Source organism: Mustela erminea, chromosome 2, assembly GCF_009829155.1.
Source record: "Mustela erminea isolate mMusErm1 chromosome 2, mMusErm1.Pri, whole genome shotgun sequence".
NCBI lineage: Eukaryota > Metazoa > Chordata > Mammalia > Carnivora > Mustelidae > Mustela > Mustela erminea.
The window spans coordinates 26,638,747-26,654,338 of NC_045615.1; positions in this window are offsets into that span (position 1 = coordinate 26,638,747).

The window sequence follows — 15,592 nt, forward strand, 5'->3', positions numbered from 1 at the left end:
TATTTTCATTTATTCTTTGACTAGATTCGAGACAAAGGAATACTACAGGTCATGCAACTAGAAGACACTTGCTTCTACAACCAAATATACAGGGTATGTCCTTACTTGGAGTTAACTGGAATAGTAGTACAGAAGCAAGTGTCTCTGGATCCTTCCCAGGGAAGGATTCACGTAAATGCTTTGGTAATACCTACTGAGGAATTGGAGGAAATAGTAAACAAACATTAGGTACTGTGCAGATTACTTCAAACGGGAAATACCTTTTTGTACATTAAGTACCCCCCCCCCCCATTCACCAGCTTCTGAAGAGGGAGGAGTATTTTTAGTTTAATAATCTAAAAAGAGGACCTTTCCAGGTAGGATAAAATTGAAGCTCTTTGCTGCAAACATCATCTAATTTGCTTAAAGTTGAACGTCGTAATACTGTTGCATTCTGTCAATGTTGCAGGGTTTTAAACTTTACAATTATTTTAATATTTTTGATAACTAGGAATCTAGTATTGCCATAAAGAAAACTAAGTGCCCATTAAAGATTTGTTTGATATAAATAAATGATTTTTGTTTTGTTTTGTTTTAAATGACAGTAAGCTACAAATCATGATGTTAATCTTAAAACGTTCTGAAGATGAACTGTGTGGCAGTGATTGTGCGGTCTGTTTGTGGAGAATGTATGAGAGCTATTCATATTCTAAAATAGATTAATAAATCAGCTATGTTGTCCCAATGAATGTACAGCACGTCCATTAACTTTCGAAAGCAACACAGCCTTAAACTCAATGCTTTTGCTTTATGACATAGGAATGTTCTGTCATCAACAGAGTGTATTCTTGTAATAGAATTCTTTATATCATTCTCAATTCTATTGCCTTTCAGTCCTATGTATGAGTATTAAGGGTTTTTGCTTCGGTTTTTTTTTTTTTTAATTTTGTACATTCCATCTTTCTAGGTCTGTTGCATACGTTTTGTGTATAGAACACTAAGTCTTGCACTCTCTGGCATTGATACTGATATCTCATTTGTTCTTTTATGAATCGAAATGCTGACTGCCTATTTAAAGAAAAGAATGAACGCTGTGCATCAAAGTGTTTGTATGTTCGTAGCTGCATACGTACCACAGTATTTTGGATGCTTTAGTCTACAATAAAACTTTAAATTAATTCTGTCTTAAAACCTAGGAGAAACAAGATTCGTGTGTATATCTTCACCATGCACAAAATCTCAAATCATTATAATAAAGCTTGTTTTCTCCATTTCCAGGGTGAATGTTTATTTATTCTACATATTGTTTGCTTTTGTAGTAACGGAGAATGAAGAAATGTTCTAGAATATGTGGGCAGGTATCAGTACCTCAACTAAACTGTTAAATTTGTAAAATTTTTGTCGTTTATGATACCAATAATTTGGTTACCATTTAGGATATATCTTAGGAATTTGGAAGACCATGACAGGTATGCCTAGCACATGTTGAGAAGGTCAAATAGACCAAAATCACTATGCTTAAAAATCACAAGCGGGACCTTCGGAAAATCATGGCAGTCACATGGAGCACGTTCTCGCAAGGTGTGGCGGAGACTGCGCAGGACCAGAGCCTGGGCCCAGGTGGCTACCCTGAGAGCCAGGGCCGTGGGAAGCAAGTTCACCTGCGGTTTCCAGCCAATTCTCACGAGTGTTCTGTACAAAACAATAGGCAGAAATCTCGTGAGAATTGGTGCGCCCGCAAACTAGAAAGGGACTGCATCCTACTACTGGCTTTAGTAGTAGTGCGCGTGCGCAGTCGGAATCGCCTCAGAACGCTGGCCAATTCTCATGGTATCTTTTTGGGCTTAAGGCTCATGAGAATAGGCCGGACACCCTGGCAAACTCTTTTCCAATGGTGGGGACCCCCAGGGGAGCCGCCTGGGCCCCACCAGTGGTCCCTTGTGGACGTGGCCTGAACCTCGCAACAAAGCGCCCCAAACCTGTGGCCCAAATTACTATAGGGCGACCGCCAGTTCTCACAACTTTCTGCCCAAATATCGATTTGGATAGAAAGCTTCTGAGAATTGGCCCTTGTTTTCTGGCAGTTCAGGCCTTGTGGAGTTTGGAACGAGTTCCCTTGAGGTTTGGGCTGAGACATGGCGTGATTATGGCCGGAGCCTGCAGGATTCCCCTGAGTGACCCCGCCATTGGAAGAGAGTTGGTCGGAGGATTCCAGCCAATTCTCAGGAGCCTTGTGTCAATTTGGGTAGAAAGTTGGTGAGAATTGGTTCAGTGAGAACTGGTTCACATTGTCTGGCAATTTGGGCCTTGTGTGCTCAGCGTTTGGAATGAGTTCTCTCAAGGTTTGGGCCAAGACCTGGTGGAATTATGGACCAAGCCTGTGCGATTCCCTTGAAGGCTCCCCGCCGCCCACCCCCATCTAAAGTGAGTTCACCGGAGGATTCCAGCCAATTCTCACCAGCTTTCTACCCAAATAGACGTTGATTTGGGTAGAAAGCTGGTGAGAATTGGCCTACATTGTCTGGTGATTCAGGCCACATGCAGTTGGGGTTTGGAAGGAGATCTTGTGAGACTGAGGCCAAGAACTCACTGGATTCCCTTGTATCTGAGTTTTCGTCTCGGAGAGACCACCAAGGAGCCAACACCGATGCAATCACACAAGGGTTTATTTAACAAACTTAAGCCTGGGCCTAAGTATAACCGGACACAGTGGAGTAGGGACTTGGACCCCGAGCTTAGTTAAGGCAGGGGTATTTATGGGTTTCTGTTACTAAAGCAGGGTGGGGGTTCTTTAGAACTAAAGTAAAGTAGGGGAAGTTCAGCCCTTGGGCACAGGGGTCTGAGATGGCTGCCGGAGCTGAGATGGCTGTACTTATGCTAAGGCTAAACCTGAGGTGGGATGGCCTTAATTTTTCTCAGCCTCCACACCCTGAGCCACACCACAGAACTCTGATGGCCCCCCAGAAGGAATCCACGCCATTTGGAGCTGTACAAAACCCGTAGAGTGGGAGAAATCTGCATACCCTCTGAGGCCATCCCGACATTTCATCCCAATGTTTGGTGGCCCCCTGGAAACAAACCCACAGCCTGATACTCAACTTGTCCCGTGCCCTGTCGCCCTCGACCCGCAAGGATGACAAGAAGCCTGGTATGGTGTTAATGCTTCATCCGTTTATTTCGTCAACTTCCTTAGCTTATATGCGGCAGGGTGGCCAATAAGGGGCCAAGCAATGGGGAGAGCCAATGAGAGTCCTGTTACTATGCTGATTAAATTTATAACAGCCAATAACTATGTCCTCCTTTAGGCGGGCTTCACCAGAACATTCATTGTTTACTTGCAGCGTATTTTGCTGGCAGTGAGCCAGGCGCTATCTTGTAATACCAGCAGATCAGGCCTATCTTGCCCCTAGGCCTTAACTGTAATCCTAGGTTGGATTTTCATGTTTCCATTCCCAGAGGCTTGGCCCCTGTGCCATCCAGATTGGGGACACCCAAGACACACCACAGGACACTGCCTGCTCCCCAGAAGAAACTGCAATTTGGAGCTGCACAAAAACCTCAGAGCGGGAGAAACTTGCATGCCCCCCAGAGGCCACCCCCATATTCAGCGGCCCCCTGGGCACAAACCCACAGCCTGTCACTCAGCCTGACCCACACCCTTAACCCACCCCACCCGAACCCCGCCCTGCCCCAGAGAGCTCTCCTCTGGGCCAGTAGATCGGGCCTGCCATGCCCCATGGCCCTAACCCTAACCCTAGGTCGGGTTTTCAGGCTTCCATCCCCCGAGGCCTGGCCTCCAAGCCCTCCAAATTGGGTATCCCTGAGCCACAGAACAAGACTCCGCCTGCTCCCCAGAAGAAACTAAGCCATTTACAGCTGCAGAAAAACCCTCAGAGCAGGAGAGACACCAATGCCCCCCTGAGGCCACCCCATTGAGACCTCACAGGATTGCCGGCCTGGCCAGCACGATTCCCCTGAGGGCCCCTGCTGTCAGAAGTGAGTTCACCAGAGGTTTCTGGTCAATTCTCACAAGACTTTATACCCAAACGATATCGATTTGGGTAGAAAAGCTCGTGAGAATTAGCCCGTGTTGTCCCTCGAATCGGGTGCTGCTATCTCGGCGTTTGGAAAGAGATTTTATGAGGTTCAGGCCAAGACCTCATGGGATTATGGGCCAAGTCTGCATGATTCCCCTGACGGTCCCTTGCCCTAAGATATATTTTTAAGATTTTATGTATTAGAGAGATTGAGCAGGAGCAGGGGAAAAGGGAGAAGCAGACTCTCCGTTGAGCAGGACGCCTGATGTAGGATTAGATCCCCATGACGAAGTTCTAGAACCTAGGTGAAGTTCGGTGGGCTGAGGTCCAGAGCCAATGACCAAGAAAGAATTCTTGAGACATCTTTGGTGCAAAATGGTGGTTTATTAAAGCACGGGGACAGGACCTGTGGGCAGGAAGAGCTGCTGCCCCAGGTTGTGAAGGATGGCAGGTTATGTACCTTGCAGTTGGAAGAAGGTGACCGAAAGGGAGGTTTCAACGGAGCTTTTATATGCTAAAGAGGACCTACAAGGTGCCAAGATATCAGAAGCCTACTGGAGGCCTTGCCCTTGCGGCTTGATCAATGTTGTCTTTAGGCCAGCTATTAACATCAAGATAGTTGGGAGATTTTTGGTGGGATGTCACAATCAATCGTCTTTGTTAGTGAGATTCAGGTTCAGAAGAGATTTAACTATATTTACATTCCCGTCTACCTCAGCCTCCTTCAGTTTTGTTTATGGTGGGGAAGGTGACATTAGGGTTTGAGGAACTCAGTTATTTGCCTCTGGAAATTTGTGCTATTGATAAGGTTTGGGGTGCCTGAGGAATGCTACACATATTACTGAGGGGGAGCGGATGGAGGGGGGGTGCAAGGTGCCAGCTTTTGCTTTGTCTTCAGCCAGCCTCCTGCTCCCTCATCACCCTGGGATCATGACCTGAGTCAAAGACAGATGCTTAAACAACTGAGCCACTCAGGCACCCTGCTTTCCCTAATTCTTTTGTGTGTGTGTGTGAACTTTGTGCTTTTTATTTTTTAATTAACATATAATGTATTATTTGCCCCAGGGGTACAGGTCTGTGAATCATCAGGCTTACACACTTCACAGCACTCACCATAGCACATACCCTCCCCAATGTCCATAACCCTGACACCCTATCCCAACCCCCAATGCCCCAGCAACCCTCATTTTGTTTCATGAGATTAAGAATCTCTTATAGTTTGTCTCCCTCCCAATCCCATCTTGATTTATTTTCCCCCCTTCCCCCCCCACAACCCCCCTCTCAAATTCCTCATATCAGAGAGATCCTATGATAATTGACTTTCTCTAATAATTGACTTATTTTGCTTAGCCTAATACCCTCTAGTTCCATCAACATCATTGCAAATCCACTTACCCTAATTCTTAATAAGGCCCCCTTTCACTCAAAAGTGCCTCAGTTTGGAAGGTACGTTATATGGTCGACTGTTGGAACACAACCCAGATCCTAGCCAATGTGACTGGGGTCCTGTCGAATCCTGTGAGAAAATGCCAGGAGATGGAGGGTTAGAGTCTTCCTGGGCCGACGCCCGGATTAAACATGGGAGGATCCCTGGAGTGTTTTCAGGTCCTCCTTTGGGTGGATCTGATAAGTGTGGAGAATTCTTAACTTGTTCTTGTCATTTAAAGCTAAAAAATATTGTCATTTAAAGCTAAGAGATAATCGTTGTGTTTCACTTGTCGCACTTGATTGCCTGCAGGTAAATCACATCTCACACGTGGCCCACGCCCTGCATATAAATCTATATCCTGTTTGTAATCAGATCTTGTGCAAGGTATAAAAGAAGTGATTGTAAGAAATGAAGTCATCTACTGATCATCAGTCAGTTGTCCCCCCCATCATTTCAGCTCTGATCAGCAGGATCCCCAACCTGCAAAGGTGTCAGTCGCCCTAGTCAGAACCAGATGTGCCTTGGATTGGATTGGGTTGGTGTAGACTAAATCGGAGAGCTTGGAGGAGTAACAGACGGAAGGACTTGGGCCACTGAATCACAGCATCATCAAGGAACACCCCCTGTGGCTCCAGACCCCTGGACAGGACTCTGCATGAATGGGACATAAACTGCCAAAGGGATCACTGGGTGCCAAAGGTGCCAAAGGGCCCTGACACAGTGTGTTACAGCAGCTAGCATTACCCTGAAATTAGTTATGAGCAGACATTAGAAATCTCCATCCTGGTTTACAAAACTGAGAATAAGGGTATCAGTGTCGGGAATCTGAGCCCATTTGCTTTCTACGTACAGACCCCTAAATCATGTGAACCCATGGTCAGTGTCATGCAATTTCTACGAATAAATCTTTTTTTTTTTTTTAAACCACATATCCTGCAGGTGGACAATGTTTCTGCCAGCTTTCTTCCCAGTTCTTGCTTTAAAAGATCAAATGTGCTTGTGACAGTGGATTCTTATATTTTAAAGGAAAAGAAGGAAAAAATAAACTCATTATGTATTCAAGGCTGTGGACTTTGGGAATCAGATGGGCTTAATCTGAATTCAGATGGAGATATTCCCTAGCTGTGGGTGCTGCCCAGGGAAACATCACCAAACCTTTCTGTGTCCCACGTTCCTTACCTGTGAAATAGCAGTAACAACACTGATTTTCCTCTTTTTTTTTTCTTCCTCCTCCTCCTCTGTCCACTTGATAAAATTTTGACAAATGAATCCATGCACATGTGTGAAACACGAGGTCCCAAAGTACATACATCACTGGTAAGTGTGGGGGGGGAACTTTCAGTCTTCACCTTGAAGCTGGCCTCTCTCTCATGCAGAAAAGCAGTGCTGTGAAGAGGTGATGGGTTCAGGACCAATATCCTGGTGTCTAGCCCCCTCCCCCACCCACCCGGCCCTTCGTCCACCTCTGATACCCTCTATCGCCTGAAGAGTAGCTCATGAAGCACAGAGTGAGTGGTTAACCCAGCCAGGTGGGAGGAGGGCTGGCCAGGCCTGACTCCATCACTACCCAAACCTCAGGATTTGACCAGTACACCCCGCACCTCCCTCCTAGAAGTGCTGCGGTACGTTAGGGAAGTCTGGTGAGCAAGTCTCGCTGTAGAATCCTTTAGGAAAAGCCAGGTGAGATCATGTTTGTGAAACTGCTTTACGAATAGTTAAGCGTAATGTACAGGACAGATACCCTTTTAAAAGAGATGGAGAGAACTCTAGTTATAACTCCAGGGAAGTTTCATGAATCAGAACTATCTTTCCTGGGGACGCCTGGGTGGCTCAGTTGGTTAAGCAGCTGCCTTCGGCTCAGGTCATGATCCCAGCGTCCTGGGATCGAGTCCCGCATTGGGCTCCTTGCTCCGCAGGGAGCCTGCCTCTCCCTCTGACTCTGCCTTCCACTCTGTCTGCCTGTGCTCGCTCTTGCTCGCTCTCTCTCTGACAAATAAATAAATAAAATCTTTAAAAAAAAAAAAAAAAGAACTCTCTTTCCTGGAAGCTGATCACTTGGAGTGTGGAGGGTGCTAATTATGTGATATGGGGAAAACGTTTTTCCACATCTAGAATAAGCTGGCAGATATTTTTCCACTCAGTTTTTCCTGTGGACCAGGCAGATGGAATCATCTCTCTGAAAGCTCCTCTGTTAGGTTGTCAGAGCGCATTGGATGCATGGAGAGGCAGGCCTGCTGGTGGCCAGGGAGTTCACCTCCTATGCTGCCCAGCAACCCACAGGAGACAGAAGCCCCCAAGAATTTACGAGACAGCTGGCTGTAGCTATAAACTGTGTTTACAGCAAACTGGGAGCTGAGGGAAACACGAGGAAGGGAGGTTGCCAAAAGAACCAGAGTTATTCCTTCCTTCCATTTTTTTTCCCCCACTTAACCTGAAAATAAAAGACCACCATTGACCTATGAATCATAATGTGGCACTGAGCATGAGACCTGTGGTGCGAAGGTGTTGGAAGATGAATCAGTGAGGCCTGTTGGCACTGAGGACAGTGGTGAGCACTGTGCCCCATGTCCCCAGGTTTGGTGGTAATGGGCTGTCAGGATGTGCATGAGGAACCTGAACAAAACTGGATGGAACAAAAACTGGAGAGAATATGTGAGTAGATACTTTCCGCAGATGGCAAACAGGTGGCCAACAACACAGAAAAAATTGTTCAACATCACTAACTGTCGTCAGGGAAACGGAAGTAAAAACTGCCATCAGCTATCACCTCACAATGGTTGAAACGCTAATTTTCTCAGATACAGACACCAGGTGTGGTCAAGGGTGTGTAGCCAAGGGACCCTAAGCACTGTTGGCGGGAATGGAATTTGGTGCAGCCACTGTGACAAACACTATGCAGGTTCCAGAAAATATGAATACAACTACCACATGACCCAGTCACTGTTCTACTGAGTATTTCTCTGGAGCACACAAAAACACTGCCTACAAAAGAGAGATGCACTCCCATATTCATGGCGGCATTATTCACAATAACCAGACGTGGAAACATTGACCTTGGGAGACTTATGCTAAGTCACTCAGACACAGAAAGACAAACACCAGACGTTCTCATGGACTTTCTATATGGAATCTACAAAGTACTGAATGCATACATACTGAGAATAGATTGGTGGTTGTCAGATTCAGGGAAGGGGGGAAAGATGTGAATGTGGTCCAAGGTGCCATGTTTGAGTGATAAAATCCACAAGTCATGTGCAGCATGGAGGTGAAAGCAAACCCTGCAGGATGGGTACAGTCTCGCCTGCTATTTGAAAGTACAGTGCTCCTAGGAAACCTTTCACAGCAGAAATGGTATAAACTGACAAGGGAATGACCGTTCATTTCCACAGAAAAATGAGTGAGCATACTCAGACACCAAAAGTTCCTTCTCTTTGGTCTTTCTTAGGCCTCAGGACACACATTCTAATGGATGCCCAGAATGCATGGAGATAAAGCACAGCAGATGCTCACAGACACAATTCAAAGCGCTGGTGGCTGGATGTGAAGAGCAGGGCCCAGGAAGGAGCTGACTGGGGTGCATGCCGCCTCTGTAGTGGTTCCCCACAAAACAGATGTTGACTGCGATGTCCATTTTTTGACTTTTTCCCAAGAGGGGAATCCTCTTCAGGTCTCTTCCTGCTACTGGAGCTGGGTTATAATGTAGATCTTTCCAAAAAGTCAAGTGTCTTACCATGAACCTTGAGATAAGTGGGGGAGACATGTACTTGAAAGCTGCTGAGGGGGTAGAAGTTCAAAGATCTCCCCGACACAAACATCAGCAGGGTCACAGTGAAAAGCACCTTCCTCAGCAGGTAGAACTCGGAACACCTCCTACCCCAGAAACCTCCTCCTTCACCTCGCTCAGGACAACCCACAAGAATTGGGAGTTACCTCAATTCTCCTTTCTCCCATTCCCAATATCGAACCCACTGGCAAATCCTGTGAGCTCCATCTTCACTAGGTACCCAGAATAGCACTAAACCCTCCTTCCAAGGCCACCTGTCTGGTCTACCCCAGAGCCCATCTCTTGCCTGAGTTTCTGGAAAAGCTTCATCATTGACCTCCCTTGCCCACCCTCAAGGCTGTGTCATCTGTTTTCAGGACTGTGGCCAGGATGGCCGAGTGAAACAGGGTCCCATGGAGTCATGGCCCTGCAATGGCTTTCTGTCACCCTACTGTCACCTCCCTGAGGTCATGTCCTAAGCAGTCTCCCGTGGCTGCAAGGCCTTCTTGCTGCTCCTGGACATATCTGGTATGCTCCTGCCCCAGAGCCTTTGCATATGTTTTCCCTTCTGTTTAGAAGGCCTTGGTGAGACATCACGCACCTTCTTTAGAACTTGACTCAAGCATCACCTTCCTAGTGAAGTCCCACCTGGCCCCTAGGTGAAGAGCAAACACCACTGCCACCTCCCCTTCAGCACCCCAGCCCTGTCTCCTACTTTCTATTTCCAGAGCAGTTATCCCAGTCACAGGGCAATCTCGACAAGGGCAAAACGGAGAACTACTCAGATGGTTTCACCACAGACTCCCTCCGGTTTCCCAGACAAGAGCCCTGGGGGAAGAGGTGACCAGAACACTTGCACAGCCAGGATGCCTGGGACAATGGGTCCAACCACGACACCCTGAAGACCATCAGGAAAACGACCCCTAAGAGAAGTCCACTCGATATGAAACCTGAAACCAGACACCTTCCTCGATTCCAGGTGAGCACACACACGTCCTCCCCTTGCCTGATGTGCTCATCAGAGAAAGCTGAGCAGAGAAGCATCCCAGGGTCCAAATCTCCCTGTGGCCAACAGAGCGATGCCTGGGAAACAGACACCTCTCCTCCCTGCACCAGCCACCTGGGACTGGCGTCTGGCAGCCTCCTGGGATGTGTTAGAACGGAGCACCTGTTCCTCTTTCCTGGGACATTCTCACAAACGAGGCATGCTTTTCAGGAAGGAACCTGCAGCAGCAGCAGCAGCTGCAGGCCGCCCAGGTTCCGTCTCAGTCTCGCTCGTCAGGCCCATGTGGAACGAGAGCTTCAGGGAGACTGCTGTGCTGTGTGCTCTTGGCACCTAACGGCAGGAGCTGAGATTTCAGTTCCAAATGAAAACTGGCCTCTTTCCCCCAGCACAGGAAAGGGAGGATTTCTCAGGGGTGTGGCTCTGGAAGAAGAGCTTCTGCTAGCTGAATTCACAGGCACCAGGCAGAGGACACCTGCGGTGCCTCATCTGAGGAAGCACGGGGCACACTGGGCAAGAATCCATAATGTTGCCTGTGGGCTGCTTCCCACCAAGCCCCCTGCTGGGACGAGGCCTAGAGAACCCAACAGGAAGCAAGTTTCATATCACGTCTGCAGCAGGAGGGCTGGCTGGGGAGCAGAGCCCTGTCCCTGGAGCAAGCTGGCCTGCCCATCAAGAGCCATGGCCCCCGCCGCAGCCTCACAATCTCGCAGCTCTCTGACCTGACTCCCCTGCCAGGCTCACAACTGCAGACATGCTGACTCGTAAGACCCAGAGACTGCTTTCCACCCCAGCTCAATGCTGCTCACAGAGATGCAAACTCCAACCTCAGAAACATGTTCATCATTAGCTCCGGAATTCCCTGGGTTGTCTACACTGGCTCACCCAGGTGTCCCTTCCAGATCATTCCTCCAGTGCCCTAGGGTTTTAAGCCACTCTCAAGCTGCCCTTCAAAAGGCAGGAACGAGTCCGTTTAGGCAGACCAGCCAAAGGACTCTGTGTGCGGGAAACCCAGACAATATCCTCCCCGAACACCAACACTTCCAAGTCCAACTTCAAACCTTCAGTCACTGGGCACGGAGCACCACATCAGCATGAACACTGCTCTTTCAAATCTCTTGTCTCCCACTCCTTCAAATCAGAAACCAAGCTCCAGTCACCGCTCTATTTTCCCCTCAGAGAAGTAAGGAAAAGGATAGAATAAAACAGTACATGTGCACAGCACACTTCTATCCAAATAGAATTCCTTGTTCCTTCTCATATGGCCAGCCCGACATCGCCCATACTAATGAAAGGAACCACAAGTTCAGTCCTCGTATATACACTTGACCTTATGTTTTTCCTTTTGGTATTTGGGTCTCGAAGTCAATGACTCAACTGGTTTCTTAAAATAACAAGAATAATAATGACGTGGTCATGTAAAGGTCTGGGTCTCCATAACGAGACAACATGGCTCTGGTTCAGATAAGGATGAAGACACAACCTCTTCTCAGGAAGCAAAGCCCACACCCTCAGGGATCCTGACATACTTCATGGGTGATGAGTTCCTGTGCTCCATGGAGTTGTCCAAGTGCAAAGTATACAGGCACCCTCCAGGGTTCGTTCTGTTTTCTTCATAAATTCCCCAGTCCAAGTGATTCAACAGTCAGGTTTCAGAGCCCAGGATGGGCCACCAGGTGAGCAGCAACCCCCCTCCCTCGACCCTTGCTCCCAAGGAAAGCTAACAGGGGCTTATGTTCCATTGGGAGCACAGTGAGCCATTCCCCAGGCTCCTACACTCCTCCTCAATTCTCCCCCTCACAAAGGGCATGACACCCTGTTATTTACTTTAAAAATAATTTCTTTTTTAAAAAAGATTTTGTTTATATTTGACAGAGAGAGACACGGCAAGTGAGGGTATACAAGCAGGGGAAGTGGGAGAGGGAGAAGCAGGGTTCCCGCTGAGCTGGGACCCCCAATGCATGACTTAATCCAAGGACCCTGGGATCATGACCTGAGCTGAAAGCAGATGTTGAATGACTAAGCCACCCAGCCACACCTCAAAAATAATTTCAAATATCAGAAAGTGGTTCATGGAAGAGAAAAACATGAACCCCCACAAAGGATTCTTTGACTATTTCAGAAGACAGTTTCCCCAATGTTTAATGAGAACAGGAATGAAAAACATACAGGTTATCCCTTCCACTAGCAGGTCTGATCCATTTCACTGACCGGAAGAAGAGCAGGAAATAAAAGAGGAACAGATGTTCTGATGACCTGTAATTTCCACCATCTAACTTTCAAAACTTTACCCATACGCAAAGAATGATGCACAAACCAATGTCTCGGCTTGGCAACATGAAGTCTGAATTGGAGGGACAGACGATGAGGCTGTGTGTGTTGGGTAAGGCTGGTGCCACAGAAAAAGGTGCTTCGCCAGCTTTCCATCTGTGCTCACCTGTCCTTAGCCAGGAACCTGTTCACCATCCTGACCTGTCACAACTGTCACACAGGGACACCCAGCCAGCCTTGGAGCCAGACCTGCCCACAACTTCTTGCAGAATGCACTCCACTCTCCTCTGGGACCCCTGTCAGCTCTACCCAGACTTGGAACTCCCCTGTCTGCTGCAAAGCTCCAGGATCCTCCCCCACTCCTTCTTCCAAAATTACACTGGCCCAAGGCTTTCATGAGAAAGAGAGAGGACTACCTCATGAGTGGTTAACACCTACTTTCCTCTTCTGTCGTATTTCTCTCCACTTAGCTTTCTACCTGGGCAAACTGTAAGTAACATAGCCATGGAACTTGAACATGCTCTGAGATCTGAATCTTTCATTGCAGCTTTCCTAGGACTCCTTACGCAATCAGAAACCAGCGTATCCTACCACAGCGTGTTTGAAAGCTATCATCTACAGAATAAGAGAGTGAAAATCACTCCATTTTTACCTCACTCTTCATGAAGCAGAACATCTTTTTCTTTTCTTCATTGACTTAAATTCCAGTTAGTTTCCATGCAGTGTTAATTCCTTTGCTTTGGGGATAGGATTTCGTGATTCTCACCTGCACACAACAGCAGGTGCTCATCACAACAAGTGCCCTCCCTAATAGCCACCACCCATTTACCCCTTCCCCCCAATGTACCTGCCCTCCAGCACCCCTCGGTTTGGGCTCTGAGGTAGAGTCTGTTTCCTCATTTGCCTAGCTTCCTCCCCACACTGTGTTCAACCATGTTTTTTCTGAAATGCCAGAGGAGTGAAGTCCGTGGGTATTTGTCTTTCCTTACAGATTTTGCTTAGCTTAATCCACTTTGGATGCATCTGCATCCTTGCAGATGGTAAGAATTCATTCTTTGCGAAACTGGGTCCTATTCCAGTGTATATATACCTCCCACATCTTATTTATCCATTCATCAGTGAACAGACACTGGGAATCTCTCCACAGTTTCGCTATTGTTGATAATGCTGCTACAAACATCACAGTGTTTGTACCCCCATTGAATGTGCATTTATGTGTCCTTTGGGTAAATACCTAGGAGGGCAACTGCTGGATCCTAATGTTGTTCAATTCTTAGCTTTTGGAGGAACCACCACACTCTGTTCCAGAGTGGCTGCAACAGCCCGCATGCCACCCACAGTGCAGGAGGGTTCCGCTTTAAGCACAACATTGCCTGTCAGCAATTTCCTAAGAAGGAAATGGAAAACCTGGGACTCGTCCAGCGTCAGGCAAGAAGGTACAGAAATCCACGCAGTGTTCCTGATGCCAAGCCCCTTGAAGCCACCAGCATGTTTCTATCCAGGAGAATCCCAAAGACTCTCCTTCTGACTTTACCACCAATGAAACTACAGAGAAAATGTGGCAATGTCCCACTATCTAGATGATCCATTTAGTGAAACGAGAAAGGCAAGCTTCACTTTTAAATCATCAAAGGCTCCTTGGAATCATTTTGCATTTTCCCTCTGCCCTCATTGTAATTCTTTGGATGAAAAGATTAATCAATTAGGAAACATCACCTTTGACAAATGACGAGTCATCATCCAATTCTCTATCTGACCACAACAGTCACATTAACTCTAGATGCTGGCCACTCCACCACAACCTAGGCCCAGGGGAATAAACACGGTTAGATGAAGGAACGCATTCTATGTTAAAAACACACACTGAGGGGCGCCTGGGGCTCAGTGGGTTAAGCCTCTGCCTTGGGCTCAGGTCATGATCTCGGGGTCCTGGGATCGAGCCCCTCTTCGGGCTCTCTGCTCAGCAGGGAGCCTGCTTCCTCCTCTCTCCCTGTCTCTCTGCCTACTTGTGATCTCTCTCTGTGTCAAAAACAAAACAAAACAAAACAAAAAAAAAACCCCACACACACCAAGTCAATCTCACCTTCCCTTTCAAATCCAAATGATTGCCTAGGAAAGAGATGTTCCATATAACTTTGTAAGGCAGAAAGGAACAGAGAAAATAGGATCCCCTGCCAGGTGCTCCTTGCAGGGAAACTCAGGAACTCTGGCACCCACTCTAGACTACTGACAGCTGCTCCAGTGTGACTTTGTGGCTCCACTGGAGACAAGAGAAAAGCCCAGGAGGTTTGGGGTGAAAGAGAAGTTTTACCTCCCATCCTGACATGGACGTGACATTGCCTCCAATATACCCGCTGATGTCTCTGAATGCTGATGTCCTGTGACAAGATGCATGGCTGACTCAGACACTGATGTTCAAAGCTTCAGGTCTCATGGAGCCAGAGTGGAGAAGTGTTGTCAGGTGGGGATAAGCAGACATCTCCGACCTAAAGCCTGCACACCTGCTCCAGTTCCTGGGAGAAGGGGAGACACATACTTGTTTCTTAAGTAGTAATTACCTTCATTCTAAAGTTGACCAATGCCATTGTCCTTTCTGGAGAAGCGAAAATACTCTTCCAAAAAATACAGCTTATCAGTTCCAAGTGCAACACGAGTCAAGTCTGGTTTCCCCCTGACTCCAGACCCTCACCTGGAGGCCCTCCTACCCCAACCTGACAGCACATTACCACCAAACCTGGGAACACGGAGCACAATGCTTAGTTGGTGGATGGCTCTAGGGGTTGTTACCATCGCTCCTTAGCCTGGCGCAACAGAGGCTATTAAGCTCACCACTGCCTCCTGGAGAAACAACCTGCCGCGGGTCGCCTTTCAGTACCTCGCACCCAGCAACTCACCGCTGCCCTCAGTGCCGACAGGCTGCACAGACTCATCTTCTAGCGTCTTTCACACTGTAGCTCGCCACTGCCTCCAGTGGTGGCAAGCAGCATTGCCATGTCTTCCAGAGATTCTCCCTCTGCAGCTCACCACTCCCTCCAGTGGCGCAAACCTGAACTGCCAGGTCTTCTAGTCTCTTGCAAGACAGCTTGCAACAGCCACCACTGGTTTAAGTC